The 23,621-nt window shown below is 36.3% G+C and overlaps 1 protein-coding gene across 3 annotated transcripts in view; it reads right to left on the bottom strand.

Annotated features, from left to right (window-relative positions):
* Positions 1–23,621, bottom strand: part of LOC100647823 (poly(rC)-binding protein 3) — a 185,110-nt gene that overhangs the window by 139,872 nt on the left and 21,617 nt on the right. The gene's annotated exons all lie outside the window — the stretch shown is intronic.

Raw genomic sequence — 23,621 nt, 5'->3', positions numbered from 1 at the left:
TATCGCTTTTTAAACTGTTCGGGACGACGAACTTGTCTGAATCGGGCTGCCTTGGATATATGGAAATGATTCTTCGTTTGTTTCGTCGAATACTTAAGAATTGTTGGAATATTTGAAAATTATTGGAATTATTAAAATCTCAATTTCACCGAGATGTCGAGAACGAAGAAATTGCGGTTCTTCGGATATTTGCAAATGATTTTTGATATGTCTAGAGCGCGTTGAAAAGCGATTCTTGCGAAAATTATTACACCATTTTAGGATTATTGAAACGATGCCAAAGTTATTGGAATTGCAACCATTGCTTCTTATACTTTCGATTATATCAAAGAAGTTCGATATTTTAAAGAAGCGGATAGAAATGTTCAAAGGCGTAAGAAATATTAGGATCTCTGTTGGGAATTGATTTTTTAGTAGAAATGAATTTTCCCATGAATTTTAAGTATTGTCTTTTGCGAAGATTACGAAACTTTTTGAAATAGGATACTTGGGAAATTGAAAGCAAAAAAAAAGAAGAGCAAAGAACAAATCCTGTCCAATAGATCCGAAGTATCGTTTCGAAAAATTTCTTAGAATTAAACACTTTTATCAGTTGTAAATATCTTTATATATTGTTGTAAATAATTCATCGAATAAATAATAAAATATACGAAAAAATATTGCAATTTCTTTAATGTACTTATACTTCTGAATTTGTTTTTTCAAGTATTTCGACGAGCCTATCTGATCCTCTTCCTGAAAGTTAGAGCACAAAGTTTGATCGCACGCGAAACTTGTCATAAATTCGTGTGTCGTACTCCTAGAACGTGGCAACTTTGTACGCGATATTTTCGGCGATTTTCAGACTGAATCGTGTAGGAATTCCACCTCGAGACTGGGTATGAGAATCACTTTCGTTGAAGAAGAATCGTCTCGAAGAAAGGAGCGAAAATATGTGGAAAGATAAAGCAACGCGGAGAATATTGCTAGCTGTACTTTAAAAAGCAGTATCTCCAGAAATAGAGGATAAAGCGACGCACCTAGTTCCATTTTTTGAATATCAAACGAACTACATTTTATAAAATTTACAAATATAAAATTGTAGTAATTACACGCAGAAATATCAAGTAATATATTGTCGAATTATTACCAACGTAATATCCATCGAATTATATGATACGATAAATAAACAGGTGGACGTAAAATTCATATGAAAATACAGATTTCAATAAATAATATTAATAAGATCGATAAAATCCGAAACTTTCTGAAACGTTTGCTTACAAGGAACAACATTTTATTCAATATCGTAGAAGCAGCTTTGCCCAACGTGTTCATTTCTCCTCTTTGCTTTAGAAATTTTAATCTCGAACAGCAACTTCAATTTTCCAAAGAACTTTGGCTGTAACGTAAACAGAAAACGCAGATAACACAACGAAAGATAAATTTTCGCCGGGAACAGGCAAGTTCTTTAATTATGATGAATAATTAATCTACATGATTAAGGAAAAGTTGGTGCGCGTTTAGCTCGTAAACAATCGAAAAAATCTTGGTTATTAGTCATCGGGAAAAAGCGTGGGAGGGAAAAGTTTGAAAGTGAAGGAACTCAGTTGGGGAAGAAAGTTTCACGAGCTCTCGAGATAGAGAACCGGTGTCTGTTTCCTAGTTTCCTGCTGCTAAATGACAGACATTTTCGAGTGAATTAAACGTAGTCTCCCTTTAAATAGCGGCTTTTGCCGCGAGTTCTTCGCGCCTTGTTAAGATCTCATTTCCCAGACTGAAACGTGCAAGATTATAAAAATAAGTACGTACTGTATTCGTGTTAATTTCCACCTGATACAATTTTTAATTTCATTCTATTTGTTTCTATTGTACCTTATCATTTTTATCTATTTATTCTTGGAAGTAAAATCCATTCGTTAGTACTGTTTTTCAGTTGAACTGAAAATAATTTATTACTCGATAATATCAGTATCTAAATTAATAAGGAATTAATTTCGTCGCTTCTACACTTTCCTTGCACAGATAAATCTCATCCTCTCGGTTTCGACGATTTCACGACGAATAGAAGGATCGTTGGATTTGTGATTGTGTAAAATTCATTTACGTAGTACTCTGCTTCATTGTCGAAATTTCATCAGACAGCATTGCATTTCAATTTAAATCACAATATGCCTATGAGAATTTATACATAGGGTGGCCAACAATCCCTGATACATAATGAAACGAAAATGCACGATGAATAAATCGATACTATTTTTATTCGTATTTGTACTATCTCGGTTTGCAGATATGTCATTTTATAAATCAATTTAATAAACTTGTCAGAAATCGGAAAAAATTGGAAATTTCCTGCTCTACGACGCACCAATATTATTTGTTTGTGAACGGAATCGAACGTGAATAATCATATCGAAACACGTACGATAGATATATCGATTCAGTCTACTCGCATCAAATATAATACTCAACTTTGAACGGGGAAATTTTCAAGCAAAGGGTTAAACATAGATGTTATGCGAGAAAAATTCACGTGGCTGTTAGCCGGCGAAGGAGATCCGAGGAAAAATCAACAGAAAACTCGACACAGGCATCCACGCGATCACCGACACCTCGCAGTAGTTGGTAATTCTGTTTGCACGGCAAATCTTTCCCGTTACAAGTTCGAATTCGTTTCGGAGCATGCGAATTTAGTCTCTTTGGAGGGTAAATTGCGAATTCAAAGTTTCTCGCGAGTTTCGTGCCGCTTGCGCCACGGGGACAGCCCGCCACCTTCTCCGCTTAACATTTTCCACGGCTATAAAACGAGAAACCGCGTTTTCTATTTAAAGTATCGGCCCGGAAACTGTCGACTTTTTCGTTTGTTCGAAATGAAATTCCACGCGAAGAAAGATGATCGCTACGTTATGGAGTTTATCGAACTTTAATACGTCGATGGTCGCAATGGCCATTTGTAACCACCCACGTTACCAAATTTCTTCGAACGATTCAAGTAAGATAAATTTCAATTGCAACTGAACAATTTTCAACAACGTGAATCACTTACCTAACATCGTCGAACTTTCATCTTTCGCAGTCTCATTTTCGATTAAGAATTAGCATAGCACTCGAGTGTCTCTGTTGTTTTTGAAGATATGCGAGAAAGTTGTTTAGTATACAACTTAGTGTTTAGTATACAACAACAAAAGTTGTTTAGTATAAGATTATAGTCTTCTCTATACGAAACTTTGTTCATAAAGTTGCCTCGTATCTCCAAAAGCAAAGAATTATTTAATTACTTTTTTTACTGAAATGCTATGATTAACTCGAACAAAAATGAGTAAAATTGGAAATCAAAAAAATGTATCAACCTGACACCATTTCTTCTATAATTCGATCTTCAATGGCTGTTTTTACTGACTTTTTTTTTACTGAAATACTATAATTAACTCGAACAAGAATGAGTAAAATTGGAAATCAAAAAAATGTATCAACCTGCCACCGTTTCTTCTATATTCTTCAATCACTGTTTTAATAGATAAACTATATCCGGACGATTTTAATTAACGGACAAATAATATCGCATATATATACAACGAATAATAATTTCGCTGTGAAAATTCAGGATCTTTTTTCATAACCTGCCTTGCATACGCCGAGCGTTTAAAACGCGTTTTATTGAAGCGATAGATTTTCGATACGCGACTTTCCTCTCCATAGGAGAGAATGTGTATCATGCTCGCACACTTTCAAAGCGCGTTAACGTTCAGGAGGGGCTGCCTCCTTTTGTGATTTTTTTTTTTTTTCAAGCGCGTGTCTTTGTGTCGTGTGTTTCAAAGCTCTGACCATAAGCGGGGGCTTGAAACGAGGGGTTCCGACTGAAAGGTCTGATGAAATATGTCTATACATGGAGAAAGTGTTGTGCCGGAACTAAAAACATGCGGAGTGACGTAATATTTCCACGAATGTATTTTTCTTACGTTCAATTATACCATTCTATGTTAAAAATCTTTTCGAGATCAACGTTTCCATCCAACAACCAAATTCCAAAGTCTCCTTTGAATCTAATTCTTCGATAAAAATTCTTTATATTCGATTGTATATTCTATGTTCGAAATTCCTTTCAAACTAAATTCTCTACATTCGACGTTTCCTCTGAATCTAACTCTTCGATAAGAATTCTTTATATTCGATTATATATTCCACGTTCGAATTTCTTTTTAAACTATATACTCTCTACGTTCAAAGTTCTTCGACAAAAACTTTGCTTTTATTTATTTCTTTGCCAGTTTAGTATAAAATTAATTAATTAAAAGTTTGGCATAAAACCTATTAATAATAAAGTCGTTGGTGACCATCGAAATCAATACGTGATTACCCGTTTACAAGAGGAAACGATATTTATTATAGTTAGTTAGTTAGAGTAGGTTTATCCGTCTGATAAAAAGTCAATCGCGTTACGAATATTTTCAAAATCATTCGGCTTTCATGTTGCAATTATTTCTTTCAAATGAAAATTTAGGACAGTCCAGAGGAATGTGTAGTATGGTCGTTGATGATTCGTAAAATTGACGTTCAGATGGTGGTCGTTTTGTAAATTTCGTTTAGATTGTACTCTTCATATTTAAAATTTCAGCTTCTGAACATTTCAGCTCCTCTCGTATTTTGCGCCTTTTCAGTAAAATTATCGTCATGCAGGATGATTACGAAATAATGATCCAATATGTTTGATCGAAAGACGAGAAAAGAAAGGAAAAACTTCAGTTTTCTCGGCTGTTAAAAATTGTTGTAGACAGTAATTTTAATCCAAGAAGAGTAGTTAGCATACAATATAAGTACATTATTTTGTTGATTCAATATACATTGGTATTCTTCGATCGATATTCAATTCTTTCGTACTATTCATGCAATCCATACTTTCCATTCGACCAATTCTTTAGTCAAGAAATATTTCTTTATTGGATGTTCTTCACTCCAATCCTCTTTCATTTACCAATAAATATTCCTCCATATAATTCATACTCTTTACTCATATAAACACTCTTTTCATGACAGCTGCAAGAACTTCAGTTTTCTCAGCTCTTTAAAATTATTGTAGACAGGAATTTTAATCCAAGAAGAGTAGTTAGCATACAATATAAGTACATTATTTTGTTGATTCAATATACATTGGTATTCTTCGATCGATATTCAATTCTTTCGCACTATTCATACAATCCATACTTTCCATTCGACCAATTCTTTAGTCAAGAAATATTTCTTTATTGGATGTTCTTCACTCCAGTCCTCTTTCATTTACCAATAAATATTCCTCCATATAATCCATACTCTTTACTTATATAAACACTCTTTGCATGATAGTTGCAAGATTAAACACTTCACATATAAACGAGGCAAGATAATCTTCGTATCTGAATAGGAAGAACATACTTTTGCCGTATCGTTGATGAGTTGGAAATCGAGACGAAGCATCCGTTTCGCTCGATCATATTGAATTCATTCGTCGTAATTATACGACTTAACAAGATCCACCGGTATCGAGATCACGGTTGCGCAATTTATTCACTTTGAAGTGCACGCAGAAACCAGTCCAATAGAGATATCGGAGCCAAGTGTTTCTCTCTCGGGTATCTACACACCAGACAAGAATGTAGCCCATCAGGATTTGATGGTATCATGCCACGGGAAGGTCCTTGGCTTAGTATCTACGCAAGTACTTGGAATATTCAAGCATTTGGAACTCAAGCCGCGTAAAAATCGTCTTTTCAAGTGTATTCGATCGTATTCGCGAATTACACGTCGTCGTACTTTGAAATTCTATTTGAGCATTTCGAAAACATTGAATTGTCTTGCTGTAATCGTCTAAGTTGGTTCGATTCCGACGACTCACTCGAATCATTTCGAGTTGCTTGGAAATTCACAGCGAGTTAATAATTTATCGGTACGGTGAGATCTTAGTGAAAAATTGAATGTAAAATCTTATAGAAATATTAAAAAATAATTCATAGAAAAGCTTGAAAGTAACGACGAAGATGGGAATTAAGCTGTTTTTGCCTGAAAATATTGGAAACTGTGAAACCCTAAGGGAATAACAAATAGAAATAGGAATAAATAAATTAAAATGGTAGTTCGATATACCGCAAGTTCATTCTTTTTACAAACATTCGCAATGAATTTCGATCATTGCTACGATCGCAGCAATTTGAATGCAAAGTTATTCGAAAAGATTAGACTCTTTCCAAGTGCCTCTGAATAATCGAACTATTTCGAAATTCATGATATTCGACTTGCTTTGAATATTTAAACGAAGTTCAGCTTAGCTCGTTCCCCTAAACTACTTGGACACTTCCACTTTGGTTCGCGTTCAAGACGAGAAATACGATGGCCATAGATGCGGCAAGACGAAACGTCGCTTAATAATAAATGTTACTTAGCTCCTTGTAACCTAAATTTCCCGCCATGACACATAATGTTGCGAGAACACAGGTGACACTATCTGAGAGCATGATACTTAAAAAATGTATCTTTTATAAGACCGAACATTGCTACTACAGCAAGCGGAAAATTTCATTGAATATTTTCGACGTTGAATAAAATAACAATATAACACAGCGTATGTAACTGGGAAATAGGAATAAGAATGCAACAATTTCTTTCGAATAGACTATGGGCCTAAGTACGAATAAATTATTGTCATTGTTATATTATTATATTTTCAATGTAAAATGAATCTGCTAATGAAAAATTGCAGACTAATAAATTTGAATAGATAGGTACGTTGTAAAATGAGAGGAAAATATACCGTGTCCTGTAGCTACAAGAGCAATATAAAATTTTTATTCTTTTTACAAATACAATACGCGAAAATCTGGTTAGAAGTATGCAACATTAAACTGTCAAACTCACACGGGTCGTTGTTACAACTTTCGCATATTTTCTTACACTGATTCTACTTATCACACATTTTCCTTTTTTCCAGTAAATATAATCCATCCTTTTTGGTGGAGACAGGAATTATTTTTCAATACGATTAGACTGCAGAGTTTCGTTCATTAAAATGTACCATATATAACATACAGAAATATGCAAAACATGCAAAGTATAATATTTATTAAAATTGTTGATGGATAAAATAATCTAAGGAATTAAAACCTCGATACCTACCATTTCCACTGATTTGGCAAACATAAGTAAACGAAGCTTAACGATTAATAACGCAAATAATAATAAATCGAAAGGAAGACAAGAAAATATTCAATTTTTCGTTCAAGACGCTCGATTAAATTGTAATTAAAATTTTATTAACTCGCAACTATTCGAAGGAACATCAGCTTTGCCCTGAAGGAGGCCACTTAAGAGGTGAATTCGTAGAATAAACGTATGACGAAGGGGAAGAGAAGCTGAATACGGCGAAGCTGGTCTGTCTCGCGACGATAAATAAAATTCATCGAGAACACCACCGTTATCCTTTAATCGCCTCTGACCAGCGAGATAAATACTCGTTTGTCAAAGGAAATGTTACGTTAGTAGGCTAAAAGCCACTCTCAGGGATTGGCAATTAGGTAACGGGCCGCGGTAATTGATCACCACTGAAATTCCAGCTCGAGGACGGTTCTGCAGCAACGGATCGACCATCGCAATCGCTGAGATAGATTACTGACCTGGCTAAGGTGCGTCAGCGATCGATCTGACAAAGCAGATTTCGCCAAGGTGCAATAATATCGTTTTCGAGTAAATGCGGCGAGACCGAAATTGGCCAAACCGGTTAACTAAATAATAGAATAGAATTTTCCAAGAATTTCGAGTGATTCAGATTGGCTAGCGATCATGAGGTTGTGGCCAAAAGCCATGCGTTGTATAGTATTAATAGTAGAGTTTTTTAACTGCCTCGGTTTTCGGCATGACGGACATCTCTGACTATAGCTTTGAATCTTTCGATAAATCGTTTTTAATTAATCGTCGTTTATCCGTCGTATGATCGTTGTAATTGTGTACGATCGTGGATTTTTATGTATTTGTACGTAGGAGAAAGTATAAAGATAAAGAGAATGGAATACCAGGTACGTAGAGTATAGTACTTGGTGTAATATCTAGTAGATAAAAGAATTTTCTATTTAGGTCCCATCTTTTCGATTACGTTCGCAACAATACGAATTTGCTCGAATATCTACAGTGTAGCTATGAGGAATATCACGACCAATGTGATTGCGGTTATTTGTTACGAAGACAGCATTATAAAATGATATAAACGTGTTTGAAAATGACTTTGCTTTATGGAAGAGTAATCTGTCGACTGGAGATTTTTACGCATTTGCTGGAAATCGAGAAATATCAAAATGTATACAACGCAAAACAAAATACTCGTTAGAATAATTAAAAACTGAAATAAGATTCTATTTTAGGTTTCATTGCTTTAAGTGCGTTCGTAAAAATATGAATTTACGTAAACATCGCAAGTCTAGTAATTTGCAAAAGATGTAACTAATTGGAACAGATTAGATTCATCTGTATAAAGAATTGGAATAGAATTGAGATATACTCGAGATTATAAACTGGTAAACAGGGATTAGATATCTTCCAACGATTGCGTGTGTTCCTTTTCGTTACATGATTTTGTTACGTGATGTATCATTTGAAAGATAGTAATCTGAAGAATGTACATTCGAAGATACTCTATCGGAACGAACGCTTTTCAAAATTTCTTATCGAGACATGTAATTACATGTGATGAAATTTTACATTACCGCAGTATAGACGCGACCACATGATCAATAATCTGAAAACGACCATATCATTCAGCCTATCAACCACCACAACTGATTAGTATTGAAATTTCAATTTGAGGACAGCCAACACTCGACCAGGATTATGGACGCGCGGTGAATGTTGTATTCCATAGCTGGTGCACCAGTAAGTGTATTAAACCATCTCGCTTCCATAGTTACATACCAAATACCATAATATTGTAATCACGAATATCGTTACCGTCTTAAGCTTATAAAATTTAATCTCATCGTTGGCCATTCAAATTCATATAAAACTACGATTCTGATAAATTCATAAATATTTTACACTACTAACTACTTTTGCTTGGCATAAAATTAAAAGCGGTTTCGAATTGAAGAATTGAATATTTGACGATTTACATGTCTATCTATTTTTTTTTTCTTTTTTTTTTTTTTTTTTTAAGATTGCTATTCGTATTATTACGCTTTGAGTTATCTAGCAATTTTAATATTAAGCTTAGATGGAATACAACATAGGCAGCTTATTCACATAACAATGTGTCCGAATAGGAGAGTTACATAACAGAAGTCCTACTTTAACTTTAACAGAAACACGTACAGCGGGTTAAAAGGGATTCAGTTTCTTTAGTAACATATTCCACGTTAAACTATACAAGCTACACTTGAAATAATAGAAATATTCTCTATCTCTATCATTTCATACGAATCTCCCACAGGAATACCATACTTAAACAATCATTCTTCGAACATTTCATGCATAGAATAGCCAAACTTCGCTCTTAAGAGGAATTTTTAATAATTGTACCATGAAATGAACAAGTATTCTTACATATCTCTCAGATGGAGGTCTGGGATAGAAGACATAAAGAAAGAATCCTCTACATAAGAAATCTTACACAATGACGAATCCTTTTGTCAGCTTCCACGTACATTTCCTTTTCATAGCACAAAATATTTGTAGTCACGCCAAATTATACCGTTGAGAATTGTGGATCTTAGTGGCCGAAATAATGGTATAGCAACACTAAATTTACACTTGGAATTAATATTAGAATAATTATGTATTTATTTGATGACCGATTTCTAAGATATTCATCGATACACACTTGCACGCGTCTCAGCACTTTCTTCCATACTTTCATCTGTTTTCGAGATGCCGCGCGCACACGTACTTCCACACACTGATACTCACATACAAGTATTTCTACTACACATCTAACCTAGTGCAGCACACAGAATTATATATATCTCAATATATACAAAACTTAATAAGTTCACCAACCAACAGCATCTACGTATTTGTAAATGCTATGATAAATACGATGGTGTACAAGTACCTTCTATAGCTACTGTATTTATTATATATTATATTATTTTATTCCTGAAGAAGCTGTATCGATACCATTCTTCTACCAAACCATTCAATTATTCTACTCAGCAAGTATTTCACAACCTCGGTATTCCCAAGACCAGAATCTACAAATACAAAACCACATCACTCGTCCACCAAACCTTTCAATTATTCTACCCAGCGAACGTTTCGCAACTTCGATATTCCCAAGGCCGGAATTTACAAATTCGGAAGCACGTCGCTCTTCCTGCAAACCCTTCGATCGCTCGATCCGTCGAACGTCCCACAAACCTCGTTATTCGCAGGACCAAAATCTACAAATTCAAAATCGCCATTTCAATACATATCGGTACTGCAACAAACCCTCCAATCATTCCATCCATCGCAACCTCGATATGCTGAAAACCAGAATCTACAAATTCGAAACTGTATCGCTGTTCCAGCAAACCCTCTGATTATTCGATCCACCAGACGTCTCGCAACCTCGTTACTCGTAAGATCAAAATCTACAAAAATTCAAAAACCATATACCGCTATCCTGCCGGACCCCGCAATTACTCACTCTACTCGCTGAACGTTTCGAAAACCTCGGTACTGCCAAGACCAGAATCTACAAATCCGAAACCATTCGACCATTGGTTGAATCTCGTATAACACGTGCATAAAACACGCGCGTCATAAAGGCAACAGAACAGAGGATCGCAGAATTGGTACGATTTCTCCGTGTTTTATTTGGGCCGGCCTCTCCGCGGCTGGTCGCACGCGAATCCGCTCGCGACGAGTTTAATACGATTCGCGAACCGACGATGGAACTATAACGCGTGATGCACAATCCAGAGGGGTATTGGCCGCGAGGCAATGGTGCATGCGGCAAGCCTGACACATATCAATCAGGCAATGGAATCCTCGGCCGCACTCACGATCCGACAATCCTCCGTCTCTCTGTCTGTCTGTCTGTCTCTCTCTCTCTCTCTCTATTCTATGACCGACGTCTCTGTGCCTTTCTCTTTCCACAACGTGCATCCTATTCGTGCATCTCTGTCTGATCTGTGTCCGACTCGCCATCCCTTCGCGTATCGACACTGACACGCGGCCGCGTGCATACCGTTATCGAGTATAGCCTGTCGTCGGCTTGGAATTTCAATGCTAATCAGCTGTGATGTCTGATTGAATGGCGGATACTATGGTCCTTGAGCGGACCATAACGTCGTGAGTCAGCGTGAGACGCGGAGAGAATCATCGGACTTCCTACCAAAACTGTCCACGTTTAATTGGCTCGTAAGAGCAATTTTCAATGACTGTAACGAACACGTGGCGTATATTGCGACTGCCATTCGAGAGATCTCATAGAAAAGATAAATATTCTATGTATGTTGCCGCGAGATCAATAGATTGAAATATATTGCGTTTAACGCTTAATTATTACGGAATATTACTGGTATAGTATCTGTGTGTATTATGTAATATTAATTATATATCTGTGTGTTAGTGCTTATAGTACCAATATGTAATATAAACCATAGTACTTATTACTGAGTCTAAATTAATACTGAACTAAGGGAGCGTAATAGAATAGAGTGGAAAAGAGAGGAGGTAGATATATAAGAAAAGAAATAAACGTAGGAGACGTAAAACCGAAAGTTCGTCCAAAGGCACGGATTAAGCAACAATGAATAAAAAATAAATTAATACTGTATCTAAGATATTCACATTATTGAACATGTTTGTGTTCGTCAGTGTTAAACATGTATGAGACGCAGGTTAAAATGTTGAAGATAAGCTATCGCGAATTATGAAAGCGAAGGGGGCACAAAGGAAACAGATATTTTGAAATATGTAATTTTTCATGAATGACGTAGAAACACCGTGATTTATTCTACCGACCCAAAAATGATACTTGAAGCGCATCACGACGATTAAAGAATATATTTGATGAAAGCCGCGCTAAAAATAAGTCATCGAAAATAGTGGTTCTTCAAAGTAAATTCTTCAATGTGAAAGTATGCGGTGCGAGAAAGTCAATAAACTAACATGCATAATTTGCTACAACGTTCGATAGCCAGCCACCCTACTGGATAACGTACATTGGGTTGTCCGAAAAGTTCCTTTCCTTTCCTTTTATGGGGAAATAATAGACGCACAAGGATTTTTGTTTTATATTATTTTATCCAATTATGTACCATCTATTTTGTTGAGATAAACACCGCGACATTTCACAGACTTGATTTCACGTTTGTATGAAGGTGCACTTAAAACACACTTTTTCGAAAGAAAGACACTTTTCGGACAACCTAATATGATTATACCGCGGACGTTTATGCAAATTAAAGCTCTCACGCATCTAAAGAAATACAACCAGATCCGCCTCATCCACTAAATATTATAGTAATTACTATACTTTGAACGTTCTATATAATTTTGAATATTGTATGAATTTAATGCATTTGTACATCTTCAAGTTTTCCAATAAATGCACGAGCACCTGAACTAATTCGCAGTCTAATTATGATACCGTATCAGTATCTTCTTATATTTTACTTCCATGTATCTTTAAAAGTAACGAATTCGAAAAAAAGATAGAATATAAAACAGCGCGCAGAGCTTCTAGTATCGCTTTCGCCGATCGATACTATTAATTGATGGTTTTAATTCGAGACCTCGCTGTATCACGCCGGTTATCGTACTCGAAAAGTTCATTTTTCGCGTGGAAACGAACGAGAACCGCGACGTTCGCGAATCGGACGAGCGGTTTCCTTTCTCCTCATTTTTTTTTTTTTTTTTTTTCTTCACTCTTTCCCCTTTCGTCGACGAGGATTTAATTAGAGTCTGGGATACTGTGCCGGACGTAAAAACGAGATTTTCTTCGATGAAAACGAGCGATGAGTTTAATGAGAAGTTCCCGACTAATTTTATGAGCGACGCTGATTTCGCTGGAATCGATTCCGTTTCGCGGAACGTCCATACGACGCGACCGCCGTTTCGATGTTAAATGAACGGACGCCGCGATTGTGAAAATCGACGATCACTGATTGCTTCTATTTACCGAGATTAATTAACAGCGATACGAGGAATCGCACGACCACACCAATGTACTTAATTATCTTGTTTCGTCTAATATTTACACGTAACTTTCCGCTGACGTTTTTAATTAGCGTCTTAACCAATATTCAAATTTCATTGGACGATTCGTTTGGGCAAGCGTAGTGTTTAACACGGTTGATACTGCCAAAGGTGATCACTGATAGTTAACGTTACTGTTATGAGATAATAAACAACATTAACTAAAAATCTCGAACCACGTAAATAGTTATATTGCTATGAAATAAAAAATAAACCGAACAATATAAAATTACAATATAAAATTGTAGTATCGTGGACAAAAGGCCTAAGATATCGGCCGAACCATAAACAATGCCGCGAGAGCCGCGGCATCGTCGGGTACATCAATGTGTCGTCGGTCTTCTTTTTAAGTGGATAGTTTCGTGGAAAGGGCCTGCGTGACCCTGGCCACGGGCGTTTCGAGACACGTGTCTCGAACGACGGGAAAAGACAAAGAGACGCTAAAGGCAGTGTTAGTTGAGAAGCCGGAGACGACGGATGCAAAAGGTGTGCAGAGTGTGAGTTGAGAAGCGAGAGCGAGCGAGTGTAGAAGCCGGAGAGTGTGAATCTGGAAGTCGAAAGCCGCGTATGAAAATAAGACGTGCGACAGCATTGTAATCATTTCGTTGCTTCGAATATTATTTATTAAATCAAAACATCATTACTTGTCCTTTCCTCTAAGACCCATTAAGATACTACATTTATAATACTTTATAAATTAGAGGATAAAAGAAATGTTTATTTAGGTTCCATTGCTTTAATCATGTACACAAAAATCTGCTGTCTAGTTATCATCGTTAATTGAATGATGTCACGTCAGTTTATGGATCGTATAGTTCGTAGCCAAAGAAATTAAATCATAAACAATCTAATATACACGTTTCGCGAAGTCGATTATTAACTTCGCATAGGATATACATTTTATCTAGATATATACATATATTAATATTTAAATTTCAGAGTTTATTAGTCATGGCAAATACATAATAAATTAGATCAAAGACTAGATCGATGCTTCGAAAGTGCATACAATAACGAGGTTCGAAATTGATGCCATACTGGTTTAATGTTTCGAAACTAACGCTCAAATCCTGTCCCTGAAGAATAATCGATCCTATTCCCCGATTATCTAATTAATAACGTAGATTGAATAGTTCGTTATTCTAACGAAGATATCACTCTTTGTTCGTTATTTATTTAAATCGATTGAAATACAGTAGCGGACAAAAGAAAGTTTATAAAATTAAAAGTATAAGATGACATCATAATTTTACGAAATGGATCTGTATCTAATAAGAACAATGAGCAAATATAATCTTCCTAATATGAGGTTGTCCGAAAAGTTCCTTTCGTTTTATGAGGAAATAATAGACGCACAACGTCTTTTGTTTTATATTATATTGTCGAATTACGTACGATCCATTTTGTTCTGTCGAGATAAACGCAGACTTGGTTTCACGTTTGTACGAAGGTGCATTGTTGTAAGAAACATGTTTGCGAAAGAAAGACACTTCCCGGACAACCTAATATAATCATCGATCTTAGACTTTCTTTTATCCGCCAATGTATATGATGTGAATATTTTACCAAAGTTTAGAGATCATGGTAATTCACTTGTTTGTTTGCTAAGGCTAATTTCAGTTATACAGCAAACAGCAATACCATCACTTTTAGTACAGATCACGTGTGTTGAGGTAATTAAAAATCGAATATAGTTAGATACGGTATTACAAAAACTGTAAAAATGAAAAAAATGATATAGTTGAAATTTGTATTTTATCATATCAATTATCATATGATATCGTATGAGAATATCATGTCCACACAAATTAATGGCAAGGAGATTTGATTGAAACGCTATTAAACACTTTCGAGGCTTAAATTCTATCGGAGAAATAAATCTGCTGGAAGAGATACATCCGATTGAAATTCCATTAACTAGACGCGTACTAATTTCAAATTACACGTAGATATCGACAAGCGTAGGGCAATCGTCAGTTTCGAGCCAGTATCGAGATTCATTCGATTATTTTGACACGTGTCCACGTACTAATCGAATTAACAAATTCCTCGAATTTCTTGCTCCGAGATACGTTGTAATAACTTCGCTGAACGATATTCGTGAATTTAAATTTGTCTATTAAAAGAAACATTCGTCCGAGAACAGAGTCGAGCAAATAAATCGAAGAAACGAGAAAGAACATTAAATGGAAAATTCACTAAAGAAAAGAATTACAGAGAGAAATGTGAGAAAAGGAGTTGCTATCGCAAGAAAAATTCGCAGAGAAAGGAACGAAATGACACAGATCGAACAGTTTAATATTAAAACGTATCAAAAGATTCATTCGCCAGAGTATGCGATTAAACGAGAGAAATCAAAGAGAAAGGATTGATGTTCGCGGATTGAAGTAAACATTCTCAAAACAGGAGAATTAGACGAGAGAGATTGAAGGGGACGAGTGAATACTGAAAGAAAAATTCTGACAACAAGAAAAACCAACGAAAGAGACGGAAGAAAAGATTCGGAAAACGGAACGATTAAATCGTACAATGCTGTCAAAGAGGAGCAAGTACCCATATTGGAGCGGTGCTTTCACGGAATAAATCCACGATCATCATCCTGTTATATCCGCGATAAAAAGTAAAAGCAAGTCAGGTGGTTTCGTAATTTTCTCGCAGATATCGTATCTTTAGCTTCAATGACTCTCTCTTCGAGCGACGATGATGGTCGGATCGAGGCGACCTGCATCGAAACTATGCCGAGACAACGAGATAAGTCACGGAAACTTCGCCGCTATGATAAAGACGTTTCAGCCCTTCCAGTTTCTGAATCCCAATTTTCGCGTCCGACGGAAATTGCGGCGTGCTCCGCCGAAGCAACTTTGCATTTTCGACGACATTTATCGGTTACAAAGCACCGGAGGATTATACAGAGAATTTTGGCCAAGTTTCTCGCATAATTCCCGTGTATTACCCCGCACGGCTTAAAGGAGAATAAACAAAAGATGGAAAAGTGAATTACACTTCCATTATCTGCACTGCATGCCGAAATCCGAACATTTGCTTTTCGATTAAGGTTTATGCGTTAATCATCAAGATCATAGTAAAAACATCGGTAAACGAGAGAGAATTATTAATCGATTGTGTTTGAATATTACTTACGATAAAGCATCGATTAATATGTTTATTACCACAAAGATACGATTCGTAATTTAAAATGAAAATTTCGCGATAATGTATACGTGGTACGTTGTTATTCGTTGAAACAGGAATCATTTCCATCTAAACAATTATTCGGAATTGATTGAGAATTATATTCGTTCGATAAGAAATCTTATTCTATTGTGTTCTGCGTTTAATTTCCAATTACAATTTTAATTCTACCCTATGTTTTATTGCTTTCCTTAGAGTCATCGATGATCGAAACGACGTAATAGTATTACGAAAATGCAGAAGCTCGATATCACAGACACTAATGTGTCATATTAGATGTTAATTACAATATTAAACGCAGCATCTCTTCCTCGTTAGCTATCTAGGTAAACATGGTTGAAACATTATGCTTCCCATCCCTTAATTTAGAGCTTGATGTCACAAGATAATACCTATCTTCGTTCCAAGGGCACAACGTAGAATTTGCTTTCATCTAATCCCTTAACCCTATTTCGTTGGTACTACGCAGATACTACAACTACGTGGACGGCAAACATATATTTAAATTAAATATCGACGTCCAAAAATTCCAACCACATCGTCCACTAGATCGGCGACTTTCCACCGGTGTTTCGCGGTAGTTTAATCATCGCAATCGTCATCGATTTATACGACATTATACAATATGAAAAGTTCCTACATTAACTACATAACTTTAAATAATTTCAGCAGTAAATTAGAAAAATTGAAATATTGTATATGTAAATTCTTTTTGTTGATTCTAGTACAATTATTTTTATCATAAACTGGTATCTAATGCTGTACCTCACTCCGTTCAACGAATCAGAAAATAAAACATAATTAATAATCTCATGTAGTATCGTAAACTATTATGATTAATTTACAATGAATGGATTGTGCAGATGTTGATTAAGCAGGAAACGATGGTTGTTTAACGTAAACTAAATACGATAACGTACTATAATTTAGACAACTCAATAGTTGATTTGCAACTCTCGTCCCCACGGATACAACGCTCTCTCTCTCTCTCTCACGCGGACCACACTCTCTCGACAACACTAGCAACACTACTCGCACTCTCTGACTTCTCGATTCACACTCTCTGGCTTCTCCACTGACACTGCCTGTTAATTCGTCCTTCTCCCTTAGCATCCCTTTGTCCCTTCGTCTTAGTCTCACCATCCACGTGTTCCGCAATCGCTCGTGGCCAGGTTCACGTAAGCCTTTTCTAAGAAACTATTCAATTGAAGGACCGACGGCACATTGACACGGCGCTTCGGCTCTTTCGCGACATTGTTTATGGTTCACCCGGTATCTCTTAGGCCTTACGTCCACGATACTACACTTATTACTAAGACATAATAACGCGGATAAAAGATACATATCCTACGAATAAATAATACTAATTTCCACCCTATACTTTGATAATATTCTTTACTCTCTCTTTTTTGCAAAGACTCTGCTCGATGAACGCTCGGTGTTTGCGCCGACTCGCGGCTGTTGTCATCGCGCCGATGATGCTCGCGAAATCCGCTCAAGGATCTGCTGTTCTGCTCTCGGTACTCGGAGAAGGTTAGAATCTGTAATTTGATGTCCTTCGTAATCCTGTTCAATGGGTTCCTCCCAGTGGATTCCACTAGTTCAGTTGGAGCATGTCTTCGTAATCCTGTTCACTGATCCCTGCCATCGGGAGCCGCACTTGTTTATGGTTGGCTTGTTTTATTCCCCGTTAGATCGCGGCTGCTCCTGTCTTCGCATTTTTAAGGGAAGTTTAGTGAAATCGTGTCAGAGTTTAGCTCGCATTAGATTTCAGTTTAGACTTTCTTGTTGCAAAGAATCGAGTTATACCTTCGAATTTTGTTAATCGTTATAATATAACGACTCGCATAAAACTATGGCTAAAGCGACAGTAGCTTCTTTTCTCTTTCTTTGGTTCCAAGTTTGGCATATATATCGTTGATAAGAACGAATGCTGCTGTTAGGGTTGTGAATTTCTCTACAATGTTTGTATAGATCGATTTAACAGCCGTGGCAGATAGATGTTCCGCGGTGTATGCTTTTTTTCAGTTTTCTAAAGATTCGCGTAAACGTTGTATGAGATAGACGTCGAGCGATGTATGCTTTGCTTCAAGTTTGTAAAGATTCATGCGAGCGCTGTGTAGAAAATAGATGTAGCGCGGTGTACACTTTGTTTTAAGTATGTAAAGATCCATGTAAGCGCCGTGTGCGAGATAAATGTTTCGCAGCTTCAACTACGAGATATCTATCTCTGTTTACGCAGCCTCGTGAGCAAGTAGAGTCGGAACTTCACGTTCCTACTAACAGCTCGAACCTCGAGATTTATGCGTAATTTTGAGTGACTCATAGGCGGGCGGATCTCGCACGCAGTCACCTCCTGTTGATGAAACCTGCTATTTGGCACCGTTTGTCAAACATCAATCTTCAGGCTATCCTTCGCACTAATTTTTCTTTCTTCTTTCCTCGCGTTACTTTATTACATTGGTTTCTTCCTTTCACCAAGTTGACTTCCTTAACCGGTCGATTAATCTTTGGAAAATGGATGTCAAAGTAACAACTACGATAACGCAGTTCCCGTTTGGATCATCGGAAATGTTTCTCGGAGATTTTTGGACCGACAATCCATCGTGATATATCTTAGTTTTAATTAGCTTCAGTAATTTTTCTGTGTAACTGTTCTGTGGAATGGATGTTACGTGGTGTAAAGTTATTTTTAAATTTGTAACGATCCAACTTCAGAATATTAGTTTCAATTGTCATGGTTGGACGTGTACGTCTTAATTTGAATTAATCATAAGATGGATACTATAGCTTAGTAATTCTGAATACCCTAGCAGATTATTAGCATCTTCCGTGGGGCGTGGAAAATCGCAGAGGCACCATGGGATGCTTGTGTTTTAGTTTTAATTTAAAGGTAAATATATCCAGGTTGAGTCTATCGCGCGTGCTTTTTGTAGATACGTCGTCTAACTTGAAGCGAAAAATCGAGAGAGACCTTATCCGATCCTTTTAAATATCAAATTATTAACCAGAACGATTGATTTAGCAAAGTGTTTGTAATTTCAGTTTTAAAATTTCGATTTAAATTTATGCCCCTGATGCGAAAGACAGTCAGTATGGCTACGATCTAACGTACTTTGGTTCAAGTAAATTTTAGTTCTAAGAACTTGATTAAGTTAATCTTAAGCCTCGTTGTTGAACGACGAGGGCCGGCGAGGGACGAGGAGCAACTTATTCTTTGTTTTAAATCTTAGTATCAAAGCTTAGTCTGAGCCTTAATTTTAAGTCCAAGTTTTCAAGTCTTAGCCGTAAACATTAATTTTAAGTTCTAGTTCGAAGTTGTATCGTTAATTTCAAGAATTATTATCAACTTTCAATTTGAAGCTTTAATTTTAATGTATTTTCAAAGATCGATTTATTCGACCGATATATTTATCCACAGAAGCAAGATTTTGACCATCAATTCGCTCTTTTCGTTCACCTCTCGCTCTTTTTATTGGCCGCAATTTGTCCGCTTGGGTTACCGACAAATTACGTTGCGAGTTTGATTTCGCAAGCGTAGATAGTCGATCACTACCTACACTCGATAACGTGTAACTAATAATTGATTTCAGAATACTAAGATGAAAACTGACAAGATTAAAAACTTCACATTTTTATGTTTCAGTTACATGGAATTACAGCCTTATTTGAAACTAAATAAAACAATCATCTAACCATTATCCTACAACTGTCTATCATTTTCATAATGTGTAATGCTTCTTCAAGTATCATAGAAGTATAGAATTCTATACTTCGTTAGGACCATGAGATATCCTGCTTCGTATTTTACTTATAATTTCATATGTGCTAGACTCCATTAATTCAAACCGGTACCACATACAAAATCGATAAGGTCGCACGTAACACGAAAATGGTAAGGGGCTCAGGTGATCCTCGAAACGTGGGGCACGAAAAAGTATTGCATGTCGTGTCTTCTGTATCTAGAATGTATATTCTGTATCTCGTCCACGTTTGCACATCCTTCCACTCGAAAGAAACAGGACAAAGAATTAATCCAGTGAGAAACAACCTCGCCGGATCCTCGAACGAGTGATTATCGGATAAAATATATATATATGGATCATTAACGAGCATCGAATCGATCGATCGAATCGTCTGGACAGAAAGAGAAATAATGGGAAAAGGGAAGAAGAAAAAATCTTATCAGAAGAGAAGAAAAAGAAGGCGAAACGAGGAATAATTTCAACGGGAAAGAGATTCGCGAGACTCTCCCATTAAGATCCGCGGGAGTATCTGGTGAAGTTGGCCGAAGTCTGAATTACGAGGGCAAGCCTGAGAGACGGTGAAATTATGCCGGACTGGTTTATAGCAATTAAAAGCTAAGCCGCTTTCCGCGGCGTAGCACGAGCACGGGGAATAAGCTTCATTACAACCGCTGTATTTCCAGCGAACCCGCGCAAGGATAGGGAGAAGACACTTCAACGTACTTTTAATCCTCTCTGTTAGCCACGACCGCGCTCTCTCGACACGAACTTCTGCCAGAAATACCGTGATCGTAGATGGGATCGAGTTCACCAACGAGAAATTAAGGAGAAAAGTGGGATGGAAGGTGACGATGGCCACGTGTTGTTTAGATTCTTGTAAGAAGATTTATTTGCTTTGAAACGTGCGAAATAATTGAGTTGTTTCTTTTTCTTTTCCTTTTTTTTTTTTATAAAGTTTCTTGGAGCATAGATTGGGATTACGTAAATTGAATTTCTTTATTTTTTATATTTCTCAGTACGTTTCTTCCTGTATTTTATCTTCCAATAATCGTATCTTCCGATGAAAATATTTGAAATCGTTCGGGTTCTCTATCTTTTGTTAAAGTTTATTACGTTGGAACTAAAATAAACGATTTTCATTCGTGTTAGAGTTGCGCGAAAATTTATGCAAAAGCTTCGGATTTAATTTATTTTAGTAAAAGCATCGCCAAATATTTGGAAATTCTTTGAATATTTTCACGTTGAAATCTGTGTTAAAGTTTCATATTCATATCTCCTTTTCTTAATATATGTCTCTTAACAATTTTGTATCTTCTAATTAAAATATATAACGTAAGTTTCTCATTCTGCCGATGTTTCTAGACAAATTCAAATTTATGTCAAAGTTTTAAACGTTATATCCTCAAATTTAATTATACACGTGTCGTATGAACGAACATCGAAACAGTCAAATACCTTTCTCCCTCAATCTAATATTTATCCATCAATTTTAACATAGTACATGATGTACCTAGCATTCACATAATCTTCCTTCCCTTTATCTTTTCTATTGTCGTTGTACAACTTATCTTGAAACATCTCGTGCCAAGGAGGTAACCTCGTTCCATTGAATTTTATTTATAAAACGTCGCTGGTAACATATAAGGTTGAAACGTGAAAATCTATGAAGCACGTTGTCGTTCACGAGCCAAAGAATAGAACTGTAAAAGGGAGAAGCAATAAAAACCTTATAAACTATGAGACGTGCAAAGATGGTAAGAATAAGAATCAGTTTTACCCATACGTGTGTCATATCGGTACTTCGATTTTTATCTCGTGGAATAAAAAATTCTATTGATAAAAGGGAACGTATCTTTTTCGCGGAATAATCTTTACCGTTTGCTTCTTTTCTTTTCAATGTTAATTTCTATATATCAACAATTCTATGATAGAAGTTTTGTTGAAAATTTTAGAAAAAAATTGGATGTTTTATAGAAAGAATTTTCCAAGCAATGGCAAATGAAATGTTTAAAATGTACGATGTGCAATTTCCTATCACCTTTACTCTAATATTGATCTTCGTGCGTAGCTGGTATGAAACTGCCCTTTATTTCCTTTTTATACACGCTGGCGAACAATTTTATCGCGATGCCATTTTCAATTTCGAATCATTTACATGGTTTACATAACCGGCTACGCGACCAACGCCTCCGATGAATCTCTCCTCCGCGTATTTCAGCGGAATTTTCTGTTTGAAGTAATAATTGAAGGTCCGAATGAATTAAGTAGAACCGAAGACGAGTATACCATAGTTGCCATTTCCCTAGCGAATTTCACATCTAATAAATTATAATTTTCCATATGCAACGTAATTACAATTTTACTCACTAGACTGTTCGAATTGAAAAATTCCATAGAAAATATATTTTTGTACAACCGACGTAAACTGTATCAACACGTTCTAACACATCGAATTATAATCTTCCACGCTAAATTGATCAAACTGAAAAATTCTATCGGGCACGTATTTCTGATTTATACCTTCGTACGAAAGAAAAGTTCTAAAATACTGTATTTTTAATCGCGTCAGGAATATCTACCGTCTAAAATTCCCAAAATATCGAAACATCGACTGCAATAATCTCGTATCGAATTCAATCGACACGCCAGTGAAATATATATATCTGGCCACACAATTACGTTCTTGAAGTATCCCATTTACGAACAATAATTCACAATCGTCCCAGAGCGAAAAAGAAATTCCTGCCTTTGATAAACCCCATTTACCAGGGAATGGCCGATAAAAGGTGATTTTTCTGGGCCCTTTAATGACGAGGGAAGGTTACCAGGGACGGAAATGAAAATCTCTGCCGGCAGTATCGACTCGACGCTTAGCCAGTCGGCTAGGTGAGTTATGTGGCTGCACAGGGTTCGATACGCGCCGGTTCGCCTATTGATACACCTACACGACGTCTACACGTGTACCACAACCTGTACCATGGGCTGGGACGTCTGAAAGCTTTCCAACTTCCGGCTGGTAGCTCGAGAGAATGCCTCCAAGGTTTAGCGTGAGCTCCCAGGCCTGTTTCCAGGATCCATCTTACCAGATAGTTAGCCTTAATTACCCTTCAGGCTAATCTAAACGTTGCTCTGGCGTTTTAGAGATTCTGTTCGACCTCTATCTTTGGTGAATTTTGCAATTTCTGAAGTAGTTTGATAGTTTGTCAATTAATTTCTATTATTCTTCTGTAATACGATTGCGTGTATTAGGTGTCTGTATAAATTTGCATACAAATTGTCCTACTGTTTTTCATACGTGAAATAAAGTAGAAAGGAATGTGGTATAGATACACGTAGTATTCTAAAATTTCGTTAAAAATTTGTAACAAAAGTATTCAACAAAGGAACTATGTAATATAATGACAGTAATACTAATAATATAATGATAGGTAATATAAAAATATTCGTGATATAATGCAGATTGAATTCATGGTAATTGTAAAGTATTAACGAACGAAAGCTTAGTTT

The sequence above is a fragment of the Bombus terrestris genome, chromosome 15 (assembly GCF_910591885.1).
Source record: "Bombus terrestris chromosome 15, iyBomTerr1.2, whole genome shotgun sequence".
Lineage (NCBI taxonomy): Eukaryota > Metazoa > Arthropoda > Insecta > Hymenoptera > Apidae > Bombus > Bombus terrestris.
Note: the sequence above shows the minus strand (reverse complement) of the source record. Positions and strands in the feature narration are given on the sequence as shown.